This window comes from Lichenostomus cassidix, chromosome 11, assembly GCF_008360975.1.
Source record: "Lichenostomus cassidix isolate B80296 chromosome 11, HeHo_3.0, whole genome shotgun sequence".
NCBI classification, from domain to species: domain Eukaryota; kingdom Metazoa; phylum Chordata; class Aves; order Passeriformes; family Meliphagidae; genus Lichenostomus; species Lichenostomus cassidix.
The window spans coordinates 8,938,205-8,958,561 of record NC_139492.1 but is presented as its reverse complement, the minus strand read 5'-3'; the positions used below and the strand labels follow the sequence as shown (position 1 = coordinate 8,958,561).

General features: G+C 40.2%; 1 protein-coding gene and 1 long non-coding RNA gene across 3 annotated transcripts in view; one reads left to right on the top strand and one right to left on the bottom strand.

The window, feature by feature from the left end:
- Nucleotides 1-11,555, bottom strand: part of LOC146432263 (uncharacterized) — a 40,824-nt gene extending 29,269 nt beyond the window's left edge. The window contains exon 1 of the long non-coding RNA XR_014854512.1: nucleotides 10,224-11,555. This is a non-coding gene — a long non-coding RNA (uncharacterized LOC146432263). The remainder of the gene's footprint in view (nucleotides 1-10,223) is intronic.
- SMPD3 (sphingomyelin phosphodiesterase 3) overlaps nucleotides 1,245-20,357 on the top strand; it is a 98,873-nt gene continuing 79,760 nt past the window's right edge. Inside the window, exon 1 of one of the 2 annotated variants that reach the window (XM_085071799.1) lies at nucleotides 1,245-1,481. The gene's annotated coding sequence lies outside the window, so the exon portion shown is untranslated. Of the gene's footprint in view, nucleotides 1,482-14,056; nucleotides 14,178-20,357 lie in introns of those variants that run through there. The other variant, XM_085071801.1, reaches the window with a different exon arrangement.

Below are 20,357 nucleotides of genomic sequence, written 5' to 3'. Positions count from 1 at the left end.
ACACTTGAAAGATTCTTCTATTGTTGTCATTAGCAAAAGAATAAATGAACGTCAAATTTAAAACAACACTAAATAATGACTTTTTCTTTTGATGAGCAAGTAAATAGAAAATGCTTGGAAATACTGTACCAGTTCATTTGTCAGTTGACTAATAACACATCCTGCTTCACAAAATGCTTTGTAACTAATGAGAAGCCCTGTATCAACATAGGTATCAGAGACGCCTTTCTAAAAGCCAGCTGCAACTGGATTACAGGGTTTTTTTGCTACATTTTCTGCAGTGTTTTGCTTTTAATGAGGCAGAGTCCTGACTGTTTAGCTGCTCACATGTATCTTCTATCTTCTGAATCTTGGTGGGAGGAAGGGAGACAGCACAGCTTTCAGGACTCTCTCAAAGACCACAAGAACTATACTATCACTTTTTTTTCCTCCCCCAAAAAACCTAACAAAAAAGGACAGTCAGACGTTTTGAAAATGCTCCCCATATTAAACCAGAAAAAGAGTCAGAAAGACAATTGCTGGGAATAGTAAGGCGAGTGTTTAAGTTGATGTGACTTGCATCAGTTTCCATGTTATTAGAGGTTCTCCAGTCTGAATATAATACTTCTTATATTCATCGACCTGGCTTTTCTTTTTTTTTCTTTTTTTTGGTTTTTTTTTTTACTGATGCTTATTGTTCAGGTATGTAATTAATTACCAAGACAGCGTACATTCAATTTGTCCTATGTAGGCTGTGGAGCAACAGATTTTGTGCATTACTGTAATAAAAAGAAGTTTTTTCTCTTCCCTCAAAAACCCCAGAAAATCAAACATTAGGGAAAGTCTGCACACAAAGAGCAGCGCCGCAGTGCCAACACCCCGGTGCGGGGCAGCCGCGGTCCCGCGGGCTCCGGGCGGGCGGAGCTCCCCGCTCGGTGAGGGGATCCCCAGTCCCTCTCCCCGGAGGGCTCCCGGCCGGGCAAAGCAGCTGCGGCCGCCGGGATCAGCCCTCGCTCGGCTCCCGGCACCGCCCAACCGAGCCGGCGCTCTCCGCGCTCCGCCAGCGCCAGGACTACACCTCCCGGCTGTCCCCGGAGCGAAGCCACCGCCTCTCCGCGGGGCGGCTGGGAAGTGTGGTCACCGCCGCCCGTTCCGCTCGGGCGCCGCCCGGGCCGGGTCCCCGCGGAGCGGAGCGGGGCGGGGCGGGGCGGCCGCAGCGCGGCGGGCGGCGGGCGGAGCGCGGCCCCCCCGCGCCCAGGGGCGGGAGCGCGGCGCCGGCCCCGCCCGTGGCGCTCCGTGGAGCTGTTCAGCGCCCAGGTGCTGAGTCTCCCCGCGGCTTACGGAGGCTCCGGCGGCATTCTCTTTCCCCCGCTCCCCGGCGCGGCCATGGCCCCGGCGCTCAGCCGCCTCCGCCAGGCGTTCTGAGCGCCCGCCCGCCCGCCTCGCCCCGGCGTGGATGCAGCAGCTCCAGGCACCCCTGGCTCCGCGGGGGAAGGCGGCAGGTAAAGCTTTTCCCTCTCCGCCCATCCGCATTGCATCCCCGCCCGCCCTCCGCTCGGAGCTGCCGGCTCGAGGGGCTTTTGCCGAGCCGAGAGCCGGAGGCTGCCGGAGGCGCGAGTTGTGTGCGGGGAGCGAGCTCCGCGAGGCGGACCACGGGGAACAAAGCGGTGCGGTCCAGATGCTTTTTGAGTAGTTTCGTTATTTTAATTTCCGGGCAGTGGGGAAGGGAAGAGTGGGATGGCTGGTTAACTGCAAATATCTGTGCTTAGTTAGATGTAGGAAAAAAAACCCCTAAGTACATTTATTTGCTCATGGAATCACATTTCTATTCTCATGGTTTAGGAGGGGAAAAGGTGTGTTTGTCATACAGGTAAGGTAGTGCTATATAGTCAAGACTGCAAAATGGTTTCCTTGAGTACCCTCCTTAACTGTAATGCTTGTATAGATTTTGCACTGCAATAATTTCTTACTTCTTTCTGTGTGGATTACCAGCCCCACTGAAGAGCTAGGACAAGCAGCAGAAGGTCAGAGACAGACTAGCAGCCACAGTGTTTCAGTGACAAGGTGTCAGAAAAAGAGAGGAAAAAATTCCACTGTATTTAAGGCCAAATGACAAGTTGTATCCTACATGAAGTCATTTACAGCCAAGCATTGTGCTGTTATGCTTGATGTTTCAGGCTTCCTCTTAGTGCTGGGTGATGAATAGGGAATTGAGCAAGCATATTAACCATGCATAATCAAGCAGCAAGTGTTCTTCACTACTTGTATGTGTAGTACCTTCTGTGTCACAGGATCAGCAAGTATTCCTTAGCTATCAAAAGACTGTTTCACCCTAAATTGAGTAGGATGCAGCTGTACCCTTTTTGTGTTGTTGGTAATACAGGTTAGCTTACAATTTCTCAGAGTGGCGTGGGAAGGGGGAGCCTGGCAAAACAGAAACTCAGCACTTGGGTGTAGATGGTGAGAAAAGTTTAACCCACGAGACTGCATGCAGCCAGACCAGGAACTAGTACAGTTTCTGTGCTGATTTTCAAAAGAAACTGAAGAACCAAACTAAGACTAAAAATTTGCTTCTTTTAGAAAATCAAATGCAGTCTAATTAGCATACACTTAGCACTTTGCCTTAACTTACTTCTGCCTTGTTTCTAGAATTTCCTTGTGTATTAAGCGTCTCCTGCTCCCCATATTACTATATCATTAAGTCAGAAAAAAAGAGCCAGAAAAACAACTGCAGGGAGCAGTAAGGCAAGTGTTTAAAAACAAAATTATGGCACTCACACAAATTCCCATAATATTAAACATTCTTCAGTCTGGATAGAAACATAGTACTTCTCATTTTCATTGACTTGGCTTTCTTTTTCTATTTTTTTGTACTAATGATTAAGGTTCAGACATGTAATTCATTTCCAAAATAGCATGCATTCAATTTGTCTCATATAGGCTGCAGATAAACAGATTTTGTGCTTTACTGTAATAAAAAGAAGTTGCATAGATTGAGTACTATCTGACAGTCATCTCACATCCAAAAGCTCTCCTTCCAATAGGCACCTTGGGCATGCAGGGGCATAACATCTGGCTCTTAACAGTAGCTTTTTAGGGATCAATTGAGTTAATAATTACAATAGTGCTTTACTGTAAAATTAAAAATCAATTTGTGCACATGACTGTGTGCAAGGCAAGCTTCCCCTCACACCAGCAGAATTAGATTTCCTGACACAGCTCCTCCCTACCTCTGCCTTTTAGTCTGAGCACCATCGAAGCCTCAGAGCACGTGATCAGCTATGTGTGATTTAAGCGATGCTATTGAATTTTTTCCACAGGGAACAATTACTATAGAGTGACAAGTCAACCATTTTGATCTTAACAGATCCAGCTCTGTTTAGTGATGGTAACCATAGCATACTCTGCCTAGCCCAGCCTGGATATCTCACTGTAGCAGTTTGCTTCTAATTTAAAAGGACACTGTTAAACCTCAAAATAGGTTCTCAATTTTGGATAGTAATAGGAGGCTTACTAGCAGAAGGACATTGTAGACACTTCAGCTGTATATTTTCAGTTGCTGCTGCCTGCACCAGCCATCGAGAAGCCACTAAGATATGAGAAAAGCTAAGCAACATGCTCTGACCACACCCCTACACTGCCATAATTTATAAAGTGAGATTCTGTGCTTGCTGCCACATTCAGATTTCTACCTGGTCAGTTAGGACAAAGACAAAGCTGCTTTGTCCTAGTGAAGCCAGTGCAGCATGCTTTTAATGCAACCAATGATCTGGGCTTCCCAAAACATATTAAAAAGGACACTTGTGTTCCCCAACATTGTTTATGCTAAAGGCTATTGCAAATAGAATATTTATGCTAATTACTTGTATGCCAGCTTGGGCAATAAACAATCAATATTTTTCTGATGTAGTATCCACTGCAAGTTTCCATGTCCAGTTATCATGCATTCAGCACAGTAAATTAAATCTCAAGTTGCAATTTCTTTGTGGAAATGTTTATTTTAACTTCTACAGTAACTGCTGAAGTCATGGAAATGTTTCCATTACACTTAAGTCTATTTTTCAAAAAGGCTTGCACAAAAACCTGACCTGGATATATTTTTAATGTTAGAGAAGCTATTGTGATCACATTATACAGCAACCCAGTAAGGATAGGGGTTTTTTAAGGATTAAAAAAAATCCTTATAAGCACAATCTGCACAAAAATGCTATAGTTAAAAATCAACATGTGCTGTTGAAAAAGACAGACTTTTTTACTTCTCTCTGTATGAGGGAGAATGATAGGACACATACCTTTATTGAGGAGAATTGAAGTACTCTGTATTAGCAAAACATCTTTTTAATATTGTTCCCTGTATTTTGGCTGAGATGGCCTATGTATTTTCTACAATTCAAAAAAAACCCCCCAAAAAAAAACCACTTTATCTATGGTATAGTGCCAATATTCTGCTTGAATTCCAGCAATGCTTGGCATTAAACATAACTAGATTTTACTTATCCCCATAAATGCCTGTAAATTGTTACATGGTACTCCCAAGTCTACTCTTCAAAAAAGTTATCTAACTGCACACTGCAATAAGCAATTACTGAACTGCTTCATTTTACAAGAAAGGGCCTGCTAACTCAAAAGGAGCAATCCCACTGGCTTGCTTCAAGTAGCAAGTAATATATTCAGTAATTTTTGAAGGTATAGCTTCTAACTTACAAATATTTGACTGTAGTTTTTACGCATTTGTTTTAAGTTCTCTACAGCACTCAGAACTAAACAGAAAAAAAAACTGTAGCTGCACTCCAGGCATTATTGCTATAATCATGTACTTTTATGTCTCATAGGTCAAAGTCACTCTAAAATCTGGGAAAATGTTAGACTATGGTTGAATTGTGACATTGTTGTAGAAAGGGACAATCCATAATCTGAACTGACAACATAATGCTGACAAAACTTGCAGAAATATTCACTTCCATTTTATTTTGTCTTGGACAAGTAGTTTCTGAGAAATGGGCAGTTTGGGGACAGTATTTATGCTGAATTACAATGAATACAAGATTTTCCTGCTTGATTAAGTACAACAGCTTTGTTTCTACTGCTTGGGATGGGGGCAAGAAGACGAAAACTATGGGACAGAGAGCAAGCCCTGCACTTACAGTTGTATTTATCCATTGGGAAGTCACCAGACATTGGTGATTCCTGACTTGATCATGCACATACTGCCCTTTGATGGCTCTACTGTCAGAGCCACTCAGCTTTTACTCTAAAAGCAGGCAGAATGCTGTCATACTTTAAAGGAGTGACCGGCAAACATCCTCAAGTCAAAGCAGGAGGAAGCAATTTCATGATTATAGAAAATTGCAGTGAAGGTGAGGGAGACTGAGAAATCTCTGTCGAATCTTGTGCTACAAGTTTGAGGTTTAGCAAGTATATTTAAAGAACAGAAAGCTCACGCTGTGTGAGCTGACCCCAGTCTCCTCAGTGGGAGTAGGTGCCTGGGCAGCATGCCTGCTCCTCTGTGAGATTATTCTCTCTGGTCTACTACTTTGTAGTTTTCATTCTCCACTCACCTGCTATTTTGTAGAACAGAGATGATGGACCTGGACTAGCACTTGTTGGCAAGAATTCTACAAAACCATTAATTCTGTTATTTTTCAGATTTCTCTTTTTGCTTTTTTTGAGATGTGTCTGAGGCTGCTCTCAAAAAATTACCCTTTTTTTTTTAAATCTCTTGCTACTTGTCCTCAAAAAATGCAACTTAATAAAATATGCAACTACAGACATCTTAGGTATTCCACATGAAATACACAGGACCAAATTATTTAAAATTTCTGAAACAAACAGAATTTTCATTGGTTTCCACTGAAGATGGTTATATGGTCTTCTTTAGATTCAGAACCAAGATGTCTCAGAAATTATAAAATGTCATGGATGCAAAACCAATATTCCACTCACAAGAAGTTTATCCTCTGCCTCTCCACTTAGCTTTATGCCAGCAGATAAGGATTATTCTTGCTACATTTGCAGTGGAGAGTTGCTCTGGTGACATGGTTTGCTATCTTTGCTTTGGAAGTGCATTAAACTTCAGCACCAAATACAAAGCAGATAAACAAGAAACTGGCATTGTAAAAGTATGGGAAATGATTCTTAAAGTGCTGTTAGTTAACATTCACCCAGCATCTGTTGAAACTTGCACTTTGGAAAGTAGTGTGTGACCTATGACACAGCTCAACTACAGAATAAGATTTAACAATTGGATTCAGTTTTGAGATAATTAAAAATGTGTATTCTTCAGATAATAAGATGATGTTTACTCCAGAAATATATTACCAGAGAACAGGTTACAATTAAACAACATAAGCTGAGAAATTCTGATTTAAATATGAATTACATCATATTAGACCTCTATCACTGTCTTATGGGAAAAAACCCCACAAGATGCACTATGAGTTCAGAGCAAGCTGCAGAAAGCATGTTCTGGGCTCCGTTCTGGGTAGCCGATTGCTGGCTCAAGGAAACACTGCTGTCACTTAAGGAAAGAGTTTAACATGGGTTTACTGTACAATCACACCCCCACCCCCACTCCCTTGTCTTCTAAAAGGCATCAGCTTGAACAGCATTCTATTACTGTTACATAATTTCAAAGTTTAACCATAGGCAGCTGCTTAAATCTGAAAGCTGAAATAATAATTGCAAGGCAAGTATTTTCTCTGAGGTACTTAAGACTTCTGTCAATTACTGTTACTCAAGTACAAGCTATTTCAGTATTAACAATAGCAAATATAACCTCTAAAGTGACAAGCCATATCTGCCACTCAAAAGTACACAAGCTTTAACATATTTTAAAACTGACTCAAGTAAAAGCGATAATAACTGGATTCCATCTGTCCCTCTTGACTATTTCCAAATGAGCTAACATTGATTAACAGTTTTGCTTCAACACAGGTTTTGATGATTTTTTTAGCTCTTTCCCACCTATACTGTGCTTCAAGTACAGTGGAACCTTTTCACTTTTTAGCTGGATGTCTTGTCTTAGTCTCTTCTCTGCCAAAAGAAGAGTTAAACAGTCACTTTATTCCCTTCACTTACTCAAAACATTGGTACAGCCATGTTGGAAAAAGGGGTAAAAATCCATAGATTCATTTAGAGTAATGGCAAAGAGGCTAGTAGAAAAATTCATGCTCAGGAAGCTGTGCAACTTTGTTTTATTTTTTACTAAGCAATTACTGGATGGAGAAAATGCAGAGTTTAACCTTTTCTGGGAAGAAATAGCATTATCGAAGAAAAGTAAGCAGCTATCTGTTATGGGGCTGTAGCTTTCTATACAGGCTACTCCACCCTTCCCGTATTGCTGAGCAGAACTGTCTGTCACTGATATTGAAAACAATGAGAAATTCTGTCTCAGTGAGAAATTACAAGTGAAAATACATCAGAATAGTAAGTGTGCCCTGAAACACTTCAAATATCACAGACTAGAAGAAAAAATACGCAGTTCCTGACTCCTTCATCCCAGTTCCTTCTGTGAAATCAGTACTGCCATACTGATGAGAGATCAAAGTTTCATAGCTTTCCCTATAGGAGTCTTTCACTGAGCTCGAAGCTGAACTCCGTTGATGACCCTACCGGCAGAAGGAAAAGACACGGAGAGTCTAGAAAACACAGCATTGACAGGAGTCTCTTATCCAAGCTAAGGAATTGGCAGGGAAAAATGAAGATAAGAATCTTGTTAAGCTTATTATTTCTTTGTGAACTGGTCTATGTTAGTAGATCTATTCAGAAGATAGAGAGAAGGTGGTGTTCTCTTGTCACCATGAGTGAGAGGAAAGAAGGGTAAAATCCCTACTGGAATCCCTTAGTGCTTCTTTGAGAGAGAAAGAGGGAGGAAGAGACCTTGAAAATCAGCACACATAATGAATTCTTGAGCATGTAGATACAGACTTCACTGGCACAGGCTGGAGATGGGGATCCTTGCTAGTTGCAGAGGATGCACATTCCACCCCTTTTTTCATGGCAGAGCTTTAAGCTGCTGTTACTCTGCAAACATGGCAAGACACTGCAAGTGAAAACGACTCTATAGTCTAAAAACAGCCCTTCATTGTTTCTAGTCCTGGGGAAACTTTTCTTACTCCCACAGCAAAGGTGGAAAAATTACTGAAAAAAGCTTGTCCTGATAAGGTGCAATTATGTAAATTACTCTAGTTACTGCCAGGATATCAGCTATATGATAAACATTCCTGTGAAAGAACAATGGAAATGAAGCACAAGAAGTTGGCTACCATAGCCTGGCAAAGCTGATTCCAATGTATATTGCTGTAAACAGATGGGAATGTCTTGGGTATAAAAGGATTTTTATTCACTGAGAGAAGGCCTGAACTTATCATTTCACCTTCCTTGTTAAACTATTAACTTTAAAATAACATGAATGACAAAAGTAGATATTTGCAACTTTTTAAAAAACAGTGTCCTGATCATTTCTCAGAACCTCCAGCTTTAGCCCAATATTCTCCTCTATATGTCTTCCAAAGCAAAACATAATGTATCCAAGGGACATAAGGTGAAAAAGTACAGGCACAGCTAAATCTTTATTGAACAGAGACATGTTTCCTGAAAGTTTCTCTGATGCCTAGCACACAGGCTGCTGCTGCACGTATTCGAATTGCATTAGTCTGTGTTTTGGTCCTGCAAGAAAAGGCTATGGAACACAGAAAAATTAACATATAGGTACAGAACCCTACTTTACCAGACCACCAGGTCAGCACAAAGAAGTGTCCTTTATGTTCACTCTTTGGACTTCCCAAGACAGTCTTTGCAAGTAACTTAGAGCAAATATGTAACATTCATCTCTGCCAGCTGATAGGATGCTCGCTTTCATTATTTCACAATGCAAGGTCCTTCAAATCTAGCTTATATATTAACCTTGCAGATTTTATGCACTAAACTTTACTCAGCTAAGCTGAGTAACTTTACTCAGTCCTAAAAGAAAGAAATAAACAAAAAAACCCATGTAGATTTCTTTCCGGTCTCTCATTCTCCTCATGTCTTAATGCTTTTGACTGTTGCTTCTCACATTATTTTCTCATGCACAAACAAGTTTCAAATGTCACACCAAAGAGGAGAAAAAGGAATTTTAGTTTGTTTAGTTATTGTAAATAAATACATCCATTATGCCCATTCACTCATTCACCTGGTGATCTGCCAGCAGCTACCTACAATTCTTCAAAAGTGTTCCATAACACAGCCACAAAGAAAGTTTCCTCAATCCAATCTCAGTTTCAAATGTATGTATTTCCTTCCCATAGAAGCTAGGAAAATCCTGACAGATGGAAGAACCAGTAAACAGCTTCAGTCCTGGAATGGCTGCATATTAACTCTATGTCAAGCAGAGATTACAGCTCTAATTTAATAATCTGCCTCTGAAGAGCTACTTCTGAAAACATTGTAAGGTCCAGCTCCAGGTTTCTCCATTCAGAACTTACCTATACACACTCTTTATATCTGTGCCACAACACAGCCATTTTTACAGAATATGAAAAGTCACTTAATCTAATTTCATCTTGAACACATTCTAAGTACATGGTGCAGGATGCCTTGTTTTAAAAAGCATGAAAAGGAATAATAAACTCTACACAATGATGTTCCAATTACTTTAGGATGTTGCAATGAGCATTTCTTGCCAACTGGACTTGCTCAAGTAGTTTTAATAAAATGTAAATCTATTTAATTACAATACAGTGTAAAAACTATGATCAAACTAAAGCCTCTGTATTTGCCATGATGGAAAGATTTTATTAGCCTAATGCAAAAATTAAGTTTTTATTCACTTCACACTTCCTTAACCATATTGGTTGAAATTCCAACTGGTATGTTAGCAGGAATTCTCTTTGGTAACTGAGATTATTTAAAGCATAAAATCTTGAAATCTTGTAATCTGGTGAGGCCTAACTTTTTTTTTTCCACAGGGAGTTAATTGAGATTCCTTTTAGTTAATAGCATGCTAAGTAGTAGCTAGCTCCTTCTAGCCTAGCATGTAAGTAGATTTTGTCTGCTCTTAAAATACCCTTCCAATCACATTCTGGTGTATAGTTTTATTGTTCTGAAGCAAGTTTATATGTTATTTCAAGCAGAGTAAATTAACATAGGCAGTGTGTTTACCTAACAATGATTATCTGCTTTAATGTTCATGGGATAATGCTTAGTTTGAACACAGACTACACAGTATATCCTATAGCAAGAAGGGAAGATAAGTTGTAGCTCACCAGTTTTGTCTGCAGCTTTCTTTGATTTGACTACTTGCTCTTCTTAGCATAAGATATCTGTACCTTCATTTAATGAGAGAAAAAGTATATTAGTTACCAGTTCACTGTTGAAGATTTCTGGACGTTTTCAAATTTCTTTGTCCCTCCTGGTTATATTTAATCATCAGACTTGTCACGATCACACCTGAGTACCTCACTTAATAAGTTTTTGGAGACAACCTCTGCTGCATGAAAGACTAGCACTATGACACCCACCTACTGGAAGTCACATTCTGGGGTTAGGGAATTGATTTGCCTGAGACAAAGACAGAAAAGAAATTAATTCACACTCCCTTCTATGCTGCTTTCTTATTTGACTGTTTTCACTTTCTGTGCACAGAAAAAAAAAAAGGCCTGAGCAATGACAGAAAGGCACTGTGTAACTTTCAGTAAAACTTTTCTGTACCACTGGAATTATTTATTACACTGGCATAAATTCTGTTACCAATATATTAATACAGTTTTACGTTTCTAGCCCAGAAGGGGTGAATGTATTATGAACACACTTCTATCAGCATAAAAGCATCACATTGTGAGAGGACCTGTTTCAGTGGCAATGTTTAGTTTGGAAGCAAACCTTTCTCAGATGGACAGTCCTTCACGAGAGGCATTAAACGACAGGTCTAAATTTATCCTGGAGGTCGTAAGTGCAGGGGGCAATAAAATCCATCTTACTAATTAGTTATTAGTGTAAGCATACTCACTTTCCTTTATCATTAAGAAACACTAAGTGTGGAAGAAATCTAGAAGATTATGAACAATAACATCTAACATGCAAATCAGCTGGGAGTTTTAATCTTCTGGGGCCTTCTTCATGAGGACAGCTGCCAGATACAGTTGCTTGGCTGACTAATTGGCACTAGCAATAAACAATATTTGAGTTTGTCCAGGAAAGGAGCAAAGGGTTTGAGAAAGGATTATCAATATACAAAAAAAAAAAAAAGCTGGTATGTCTGTGTTGAAATTATTATCCATGTGATTAATTTCTGCAACTGAAAATTGCACTAAACCCAAGTAGTGGTTTATAAAGCTCTCAACACTATCTAACTGAATCTTAGCTATTGGAAGATTATAAAGTGGGTATAGAGCACAAAAATAAACCAAACTGCTGCTATAATAAGGAATATTATACTCCTGGGGCTTCATAAAGCAATTTTGCATCCAGGCCTGACTGGCTTACAAGCAAATAGAACTTTTCATCAAAAAGATTGCTAGATTGTTTAGCAATATGCCAGCCCCTGAGCTACAAGACAATCTATCCTATCTGTAAAACTGATACCACCACAAAGAAGTTATTATCTAACTTATTGACAAAAGGTAACAATTTTGCACTTCTCAGGAGCTGCTACCTGGTTTGTGTAATATCTGAAAGTACTTAGATGCTTCTTGCAGTGATTGTAGAGTTACTGTACCACAACAAACAGAACTGCACTAGGCCTTCCTTGCATTCAGACATGCAATCCCCAGAGAGAATTCAGGGACAAGTTGTCAAATTGAAGAAAATTACTCTAAAAATTTCAGGAAAAGAAATGAAGTGACAGACAAATAACTTGCAAAGGAACCTGGAAAAAGAAGAAAGCAACCATTAAGAGCCAAGGATGGAATAAAGACGATTGAAATATAGGATATTTGTGTGCAGCAACAATTGTTTTAAAAGCTTCTGAATAAAAAATTAACAGCTGATGGCATACTCACTGGGACTTACATCTAGTCTGAGAAGGAGAGCTGTTAAGATAGTGAGTGAGCCAGCAAGACAGATGGCTGGTGAAGGAACTGACACTGCAAGAGCTGGAACATTCAGTAGAGAGGAAAAACAACAGCTATACCCATGAAGGAACTGCTGCCAAGCACGTAAGTGAAGTGAGCAGAATCACACAATTTCAACATTCTATAAAAATGTGGATGATGTGCTGAACTGCAGGCAATGTATAGGGCCCCAAGCCTGACAGTTCAGCATCAGCACAGAAGCAAATAGACAAATTAATAATTGAAAGGTCATTACCTGAAAAAACAGCAGCAAATAGCTCAGAGATGTGAAGTTATACAAGTGAGTAAAAAAGAGATTTTACAAATGAGGAAATGCTCAATAGGCTTAAGCACTGAAAAGACAAATGTATCACCTAGAATTCATTTGCAAAAACTAACTATCGGTATTCAATATGAAAAACAGTGTCAGAAGTTAAGAATTGTGATATCACCTCACCCCTCCTCCCTAATTTAAATCTCTCTACTAAGAATAAAATAGTACTTCTCACAGCTACAAATTTACTATCAGTAAGATTCCAGACATTCATAACAGTAAACTCCAACACCTGAATCTCAAAACCTACTAAATATTTGCAATCTAGTTTCCACATACTTTCAAATATTTTTAGTACAATCCACTTCCCTTTACATTGACAAAAAAAAAAAAAGCACCCTGAAAAACCTGGCCATAACATATTGTTGAAATTAGAATGAATTAAACGCAGAGAGTTTAGGGGTTGTAGGAAGAGCAGGTTTGAGAACTGAACAGCTTTGCATGCACAAGGAGGTGCCGTGAGGTCTCATGAAAACTGATCTCCAATTTTGGTACCTCTGTAAGGAGAAATAGTTCTGAAAAAAAGGAAATGTATAATAATACCCCAAATGAGCACCTTATTAAAAAAATAGTTTCTACATTGAATTTCAGTTAGCCAAGTTATTTTTTCCTATTGCTTTGCCTTATTACTTTTCCAGCCCATTGCTGCTGCCAATCATTGAGAACAAGAGGAAAACTGCATCCTTCTTTTAAGTTCTGTGATGGTTTTTCTGTATTTAGCAATACCCCACAGGCGTACACTGAACATGTTGTTTTCATTAAACGTGTACTGTATAATAAGTGTTTAATCTGTACAGTTCAAGAAAAACAGCTTATTGCTGAAGACAGATCTCCAGAAATTCTTCAAGCACTGATGAGTCTTTTACCACTACTGCACTGGAAAAATGGCTATGGCATGGACAAGTAGAATATTAAAAATCATGTCAAATTTCTTACAGAATACGATTATCTTTCTGGTATTTGGAAAATTAAATTAGTTTTCAAGATGCAGAAAGATTTTAATACACAGGCCAGGCAAACTAATTAAATAAAGAGTATGGGATTGCTCCAAAACATTGTAGATCGCACATTAATGCAAAAAGCCAACATAATTATGAAGAACCCAAGTCAGGCAGTTTGGCATCAATAGAGGTGGCAGGGTTTACTCATTGTAATCAATTAAGGCACTTTTCCGCTAGGTTAAGGACTGTGTTGTTAAAAGTTTGTTGCATAGCATTAGAAAGATACAGGTAAGGTGAAGCGAGGCTATTCCTCAAGAGGGCACTGACACGTTATTCTGCGGCCAGCATTAGATGCCTCCGAACAAGTATAACAAGGAGGTGAATAACATACAGATTATACTTCATCTGGAGGAGCACAGCGGCTGAAGTTTCACCCTTCACCAGAGCATCTGGCTGCCGGGAACAGGAGAATCTCTGACCAAATCACCTGAGCGTCGACACCCTCTCAGCGCCCTGAGCGCCGCCGCCCTCACACCGCCCTGCCGCCTTCACACCGCGCCCTGAGCGCCACTGCCCTCACACCGCACCGCCGCCTTCACACCGCGCCCTGAGCCCCACTGCCCTCACACCGCACCGCCGCCCTCACACCGCGCCGCCAATCAGAGTGCGCGCATCTCCAGCCCCTCCGCCCGACAGCCAATCAGAGCGCGCGCGGCGGGAAAGCGGGACCCGGGCGGCAGCGCGTGCGGCAGCGCGTGCGCGGCTGTAGCAGCTGTGGCGGGGCGGGCGAGGCGCCTCAGCACTCAGCCCCGCTCAGCCCCGGGCGCCGCGGCTGTCCTGCCCTCGGGTTGGGCACGGCAGCCTTGCAGAAGGAAGGAAAAAGGGAGAAAAGAGGTGAGGCAAAAGCCTGGAGGAGCGCAGGAGTAGCAGCAGCTGAGAGAGGCCGGTGAGCGGGAGGCTCTCACCGTGTCTTTTGTCAGCTCCCCGGAGCAGGACCTGTGCAGCTCTCGGTTCACTTTCTTCAGTGCTGTCGTTGGAAGTTAACCCTGCTAGGCAGCTTGGAGCGAAAAGGTGTTCCAATGGCAGTAGCTTTATTAAGTAATTAAATGTGTTTTTAAATAATTTGTTATTAAATAAGCATTGTTTTGATAGGTTAACCTTTCTTCTGTCGGTGTGCAGATCCTTCCCCAGGCTGCACCGAGCTGAAATCAAAGCCTAGTTACATTGCTGTTGAAGGGACAGACAAGGCAGATGTAATAAAAAATACCTCTTTTCAGGGCATCTCACAAGGTACCAGCCCAGCGCACAGACGTGGAGTTAGGCAAAAGCAACTACATATGATAAGTAAATCTTGTAGGACAATGTCCTTCTTCTACAATTACAGAGAAGTGATGAAAGCACAGGAAGCACATGGATCTGCCATCCCCCCTCTCAAGTGAGTGAACCTGTCAATTGGGTAAGCACTCTTAATCCTCGAGGGTAGCCTGGGCTGGCTCTTCTGTAAGCTTCCATCAGATTTTATTGAGGCTTTAGGATCTTGGGATCAAATTGATTAGCTATTCTGTGTTGTGTTTGCTCAAGGGACAGGAAGGAAACATTAAATTACACCCACTTGAGGTTACTTGCTAATGAATAATGTAATTACACACCAGGGAATTTCAACATTTTTTACATTAAATCCCTTATGGTTTTGTTTTCTCTTAAGAATCATCTATGTTTAGATAAGCTAGGATTAACATTGCCTCTTTGAAAAGTCTGTATTTGTGGCCACAGTAAAAATAGTTTTTGTTAGGAAAATAACATGTTTAAATTATCAGGGCAGGTGGCAGACGTAAAAAGCCAAGCACTTCATGCATATATTTTAAAGGCAAGAGTTCCTTAACAGATGCTTGGAGACTTCTTATAGCTCTGATCATAGCAGAAAAGGGATGATTCTTTTCCTATGTGGCAGTTCAGGGAACTAATGGAAAGTAACTTGCTAAACTGTACGAATTGGCCAAAACTGTAATTTCAGTTTTACATTTGAACATGGAAATTCTAATGCTAAATTCTAATATCCTCCAAGAAACTCCAGTAATAGAAGCACTTTTATTCATGTTTTTGGGACAAAGCATTGTGCTGAAGGCAGAATTTTGGCCTTGGTATTTAATATATTTTATTAAAGTTCAAAGCTGTGAAAGCTTCAAAATGTATAATTCAATCTCATTTTGCACGACCCTTTCTTTTAGGAAGTGAATTCTGGGGTGTGAGTTACAGCCAAGTGATAACATTCTAGCCCACATAAATAGCAAATGGTTGTGTTCTCTTTCACAACTGTATAAATTTACAGTTGGATGAATGTTCTGGTTTTGTCTTTTTTGACATGATGTGTAACCTGGGATAATTTACATACATTGAACCTGATTTGGTTACAGGAAAAGTAAGGTGTGAGGGATTACTACATTTTCTTTCAGGCCAGCTCATTGTTCTGGCTCTTACCTTCTGTCTCTAGCAACACCTCAGACTGATCTCAGCGAGGAATTGGCAAAAGGAAGATGTGCTCAATTCTGGCTCAGAAAGACTAATACACAAATAAAAAAGGGGCTAAATCTGAAACTGGATGGTGCCAGTAAATGTGGTAGTAGTAGTAGTAAGCTTTGTCTTTTCAAATAGATTTTTTTGGTATATTTAATCTGTCTTTTCTAGGTTGCCTCTTGCCTTGTTCCTCCCCAGTAGAGAAACAGTGTCAGGAGTTCCCTTTAGTGATTGCAGTGTTGGTTTTGAACATACAAAAATGGATTTTTAAGAGCTTGGAGCCAGGTTTTCAAGTACTTGGCATCTATAATTGGGGCAGATTTTCAAAAGAGGTTAGCACTGACTGTTCTGAGCTCTTGTGAAGATTTGTCCATTTTGATTTTGTGCCTAACTGAACTGATTTGTTGAAAATCTGCTCTCTGTAGCTAAGCATTACATTCTTGGAATGCTGTGAGGGCAGTAATAACACTTGCAAGAAAAAAAGAGAGGCTGTACAGCATCCCCCACTCAGTTCAGTACCCCAAAACTGCCACCCAGAGCACAGAGTATGAGTAAGGCAGGGTAGTATGATGGTAAGTCCTGGCCAACAGTTTTCTAGGCTATCACAGGGAAAACAAGTATTGTTTTGCTACTTCTGTTCTGGATGTATTTATTTAAAGTCAAAGCTGCTGTGAAAGGAAGTTATAAATGCTAGTTGTAATAGTGCAAAAATGTCATATGTGTTTGGGAAGCCACGAGAGGAAAATAATTGCTGTAGCTGTCTTTAGTAATATTGTGAGTTCTGAGATACCACCACTGCTTTTAGAGATGTGCTGCCCTCTGACCTAGGGCCTGGGATAATTTTTTTTGTTCTCTATCACTGTAATCAATGGTGTAATCAATCCCTACTGAGTTTGATTTAGTAGTGTTGAGTCCCATGTTAAAATAGTAGCAGTACGAACAAAATGAATGTTTTGTGTTGGAAAAAGCTTATTTAAATCGGCCATCCTTTTTACTGGCAGAGCTATTACAGGCTGTTAATATTGATTTATGTGGTCTTTCTGGCTAGTTATGTCATTTAGTATTGCAGATTACTGCTGAAGATTTTTATTTCTATTTTCAAATAATTCCTTTTATGTGAAATTAATTTGGTGTCCATTTGTACAATGTTTTGGCCTTTGCTTTGGTTTCTTAAAAATCACTGTGTCTGAAGAATGAATTAATTGTTGCAGCTGAAGAAGCAAACCAATAATTTTCTGTGGACTTTTGGACAAAACAAACCAGAACAGAGCTTTATTTTTGCACATATTCTTCTTTTATGCTGTGTTTGCAGAGTTGAAATAAGGACTTTCCATAATCCAGGATAAGCAAACAATAATACTGTAATTTTCATGTAGGAAGTATGGGATACCTGTCTACATGGTAGTGTTACATTTATAGAATAGCTGAGTGACTCTCTGTTAAACAAATGAAAATAAACTGAAAATGGCTACATTTGAGTTGGTAACTCTCAGAGCAGTAAGATTCAGAGACATTCACATAGATGTGATAAAGGGAAGGAGATGAGTTGTTGTTGAGATAGCTGCTTTACAGATCTTTCATAAAATTGAACTGGAGATTAAGGCATCATGCTATTGCTAGCTTGCCACTGTTAGCTGGAATGAATTCTAGGCTTTAAAAAAATTAATAAGTGAGAATAAGATGGTGATGGTAGAGATCTGAAAAAACTTGCATGAAGTGAACTGCCCATAAACACAGTCACTGCTCTGTGAGCTCCATGTACATTCCTATTTTGCTTCCATTTTGTCTAAGTGGTTGAATGGAGGTTATATTTTACCTGTTACTTAACTTTCATGACGTGACATTAATTCTGCCTTGTTGGTGTCAGTTGCAAGTAAGCTTAATATAAAAGATTTTGACCCAGCTTTGAGAAGCATTCTTGTGTTCCTTGTTAGCCATGGGTACAAAGTTCTGGAGTTTGTTGTCCTTTTACTGTACACACTAATAAACACATGCAATCTGTGTTCTGAAGTCAGTGTGCCATACAGATTCTATGCTTATTGATATCAGTTCCATGTAGCAGTTGCTAGTGTTTGATCTCATGGTTCATTTATTGTTTAAATGTGGAACTTGTACTCTGAAATGGCAAAGCAGAGCCTGCCCATATTCTGTGGTTCCAAAAGCTATTTTCCCAGGCACATGGTTGGGTCATAGTGCTTTCTCTCTGTCTTTTTTGGCATGTATTTTGGGGTCACAGTGCTAAATACATGAGGTTGGAAAAGGGTATGTTTTAAAAAACTTTCTTTTTTTACAAATTTTTTAGTATCTTCAGCGTTTGTGCTGAAAGAATCTCAAGGCTAAAGAAGTCTCATAGCAGTCACAAGCCTCATTTTGGACAAAGAATATTTGATGTGCTTAAGATAAGACTGAGCATCCTTTGTCACACTTTTGGAGTGGGTGGATAACTTAACTCTGTTTTACATCTGTATCCCTTGAATGTCCTTCTGCAAATGAAAATTTAATTTGGTGAGGTTAATACACTGAATTTGATTCAGCTTGCACCTCAGTGACATTGTAGCCCATTATGGCATCATTACTCACCAATTACAGGCATGAAGGTGAGAAGTGACCTAGTAAGGAAGGGTACACACCCAGAACGGTGTAGCAAGAATTTAACATGAGGCAAAAGGGAAAAAAAAAAATCTGCTACAGTGATATCTGCCAAAAGGCAGTTTTTTGTAAGTGACTGCTTTGAAAGAGTCCCCAGGAAAGGGTTGTGCTGAATATTACAGCAGTGTGCTGTCACTGGGGTTTGTCTTGGGTGCAGATACCTACAATGTCTATAGTTCTATGTACTGCACAGTACTTGTACAGAAACAAGGTCAAGCAGTTTGGTATCCTAATATTTATTTCACTCATGAGACTAATGTCTAAGCTACAGTTTAAAATAATCTAATATGGAAAAAAATTTTCTGCTTTAGTGCTTAATATTCTTCTGGTTTTGAAAAAAAAAATTGGTGTCAAATGTACTCTAGAAAATGCAGATATTTACTAGCATTGTTATTTAATCTAATAAATTGTATTCTGTGGTTTAAGGTGTTAAAAACTTTGTCTGCCTTTCCAAAATGTGCTTTCTCTTGTGTGAATAGATTTTTGTGAGAGTGACTGTTGTGAAATCGTACAGGATACGTTTTTAGAGAAGCTGCATGTGCTCTAGGATCAGTTTATTGAGACTGTTCTGAGTATGCTGCAGTAAACAGAAGGCTTGAGAGGATGCAGAAGGATAGTAACTCAATAGGAGGTGGAGTCCATATATGTTACATTGTATTGAATAGTTTAAGACAACTTCAGATGGATGAGTGTTTTCTTTCTCAGGGAAGAACAGACCCACAAAGGACTGGTGGCCAGAGAAAATGGAATAAACCTGAGCAGCAAGGAAATAACTTCTGGTACAGCAAAAAGTGAAATGTAAGAAAACTGGTAGAAGCAGAGGCAAAAGCTGTACATTCTTTTCAGAGGATGTGTCTGAAAGTTGAGGTCCTTCTGACGGAGGAAGGGATCCACTGAAATATAAATAGTAACACTGTCATCTGGCAGAGCAGCAAGTAATAGAGAGTTTCATTTAGATTCTCTTTTTGTCCTTTTACCAATTTATCTCCAAGTAGTCACATAAAGATTCCAAAGTCAGCTGCGACGTGGTGTGCTGTGGTGCTATGCAGTACTTTGGGGATGCAGATCCATGCTCAGTTTCAACATGAAGCAAATCAGTGCTGCTACAGTTTTTAGCTGCATCAATTCCTTGGTTTAGTTAACTATGCAGGGCTGCTTGAGGTGCCAGTGACCAGTGCAAAAGATACCATGAAAACACACATAGCAGGCAGAAAGAAGTGCAAACCAATCCTTTCTGGTACAGGTTCAGAATGGCCAAGTCAGAAGATCTGTGAGCAGATGAAAAATGGTCTTGCACATAGTTAGGTACTTCTCACCATTTGGAATAGTTTATTAAATTATTAAATATCATCTTGCATTTAAATTCATCCAGTTTTCTGCTCTGGTTTGCTTTCTGGAAAAAATCACTGAAGTTTTCTAGGTCCTTTGGAGACAGTGCTGATGTCAGAAATGTTTTCAGTGGAGGCCTGGAAAACAGAACCAGATGGCTGCAGTTACTGGTGAACATGGCTAGTTGTTGGTGCATAGCAGAGCAGTGGAGTGCAGTAGAGAACTGCTGAGCTGGCAGAGGCTGTGGGGTGAGTCAGATTCTCAGCTAGGTGGTAGAGCCTGCAGAGAGGCAGAGGCTGTGAGCTCACCCCTGCTGTGGTAACTTTGTGCCCCATTGTTTCCCCACGTGGCTGCACTGGCTTGAATTCATGCCAGCTCAGGTATCTCTCACTTGCAGATTTGGACCAGATTACACTGCCTCTTCAACTCTGGCTTTTTTTCTGTCCCAGTATATTATGAAGCATCTTTCTGCTACTTATGTTGTCTGGACCTTTATTTTCTAGGTGGCTTTTCAACTCAGTGGGGCTTTTATAAGACCTGATGACCCAGGGGTGAATAGACAGTAGAGGTGTTGCTTGAAGT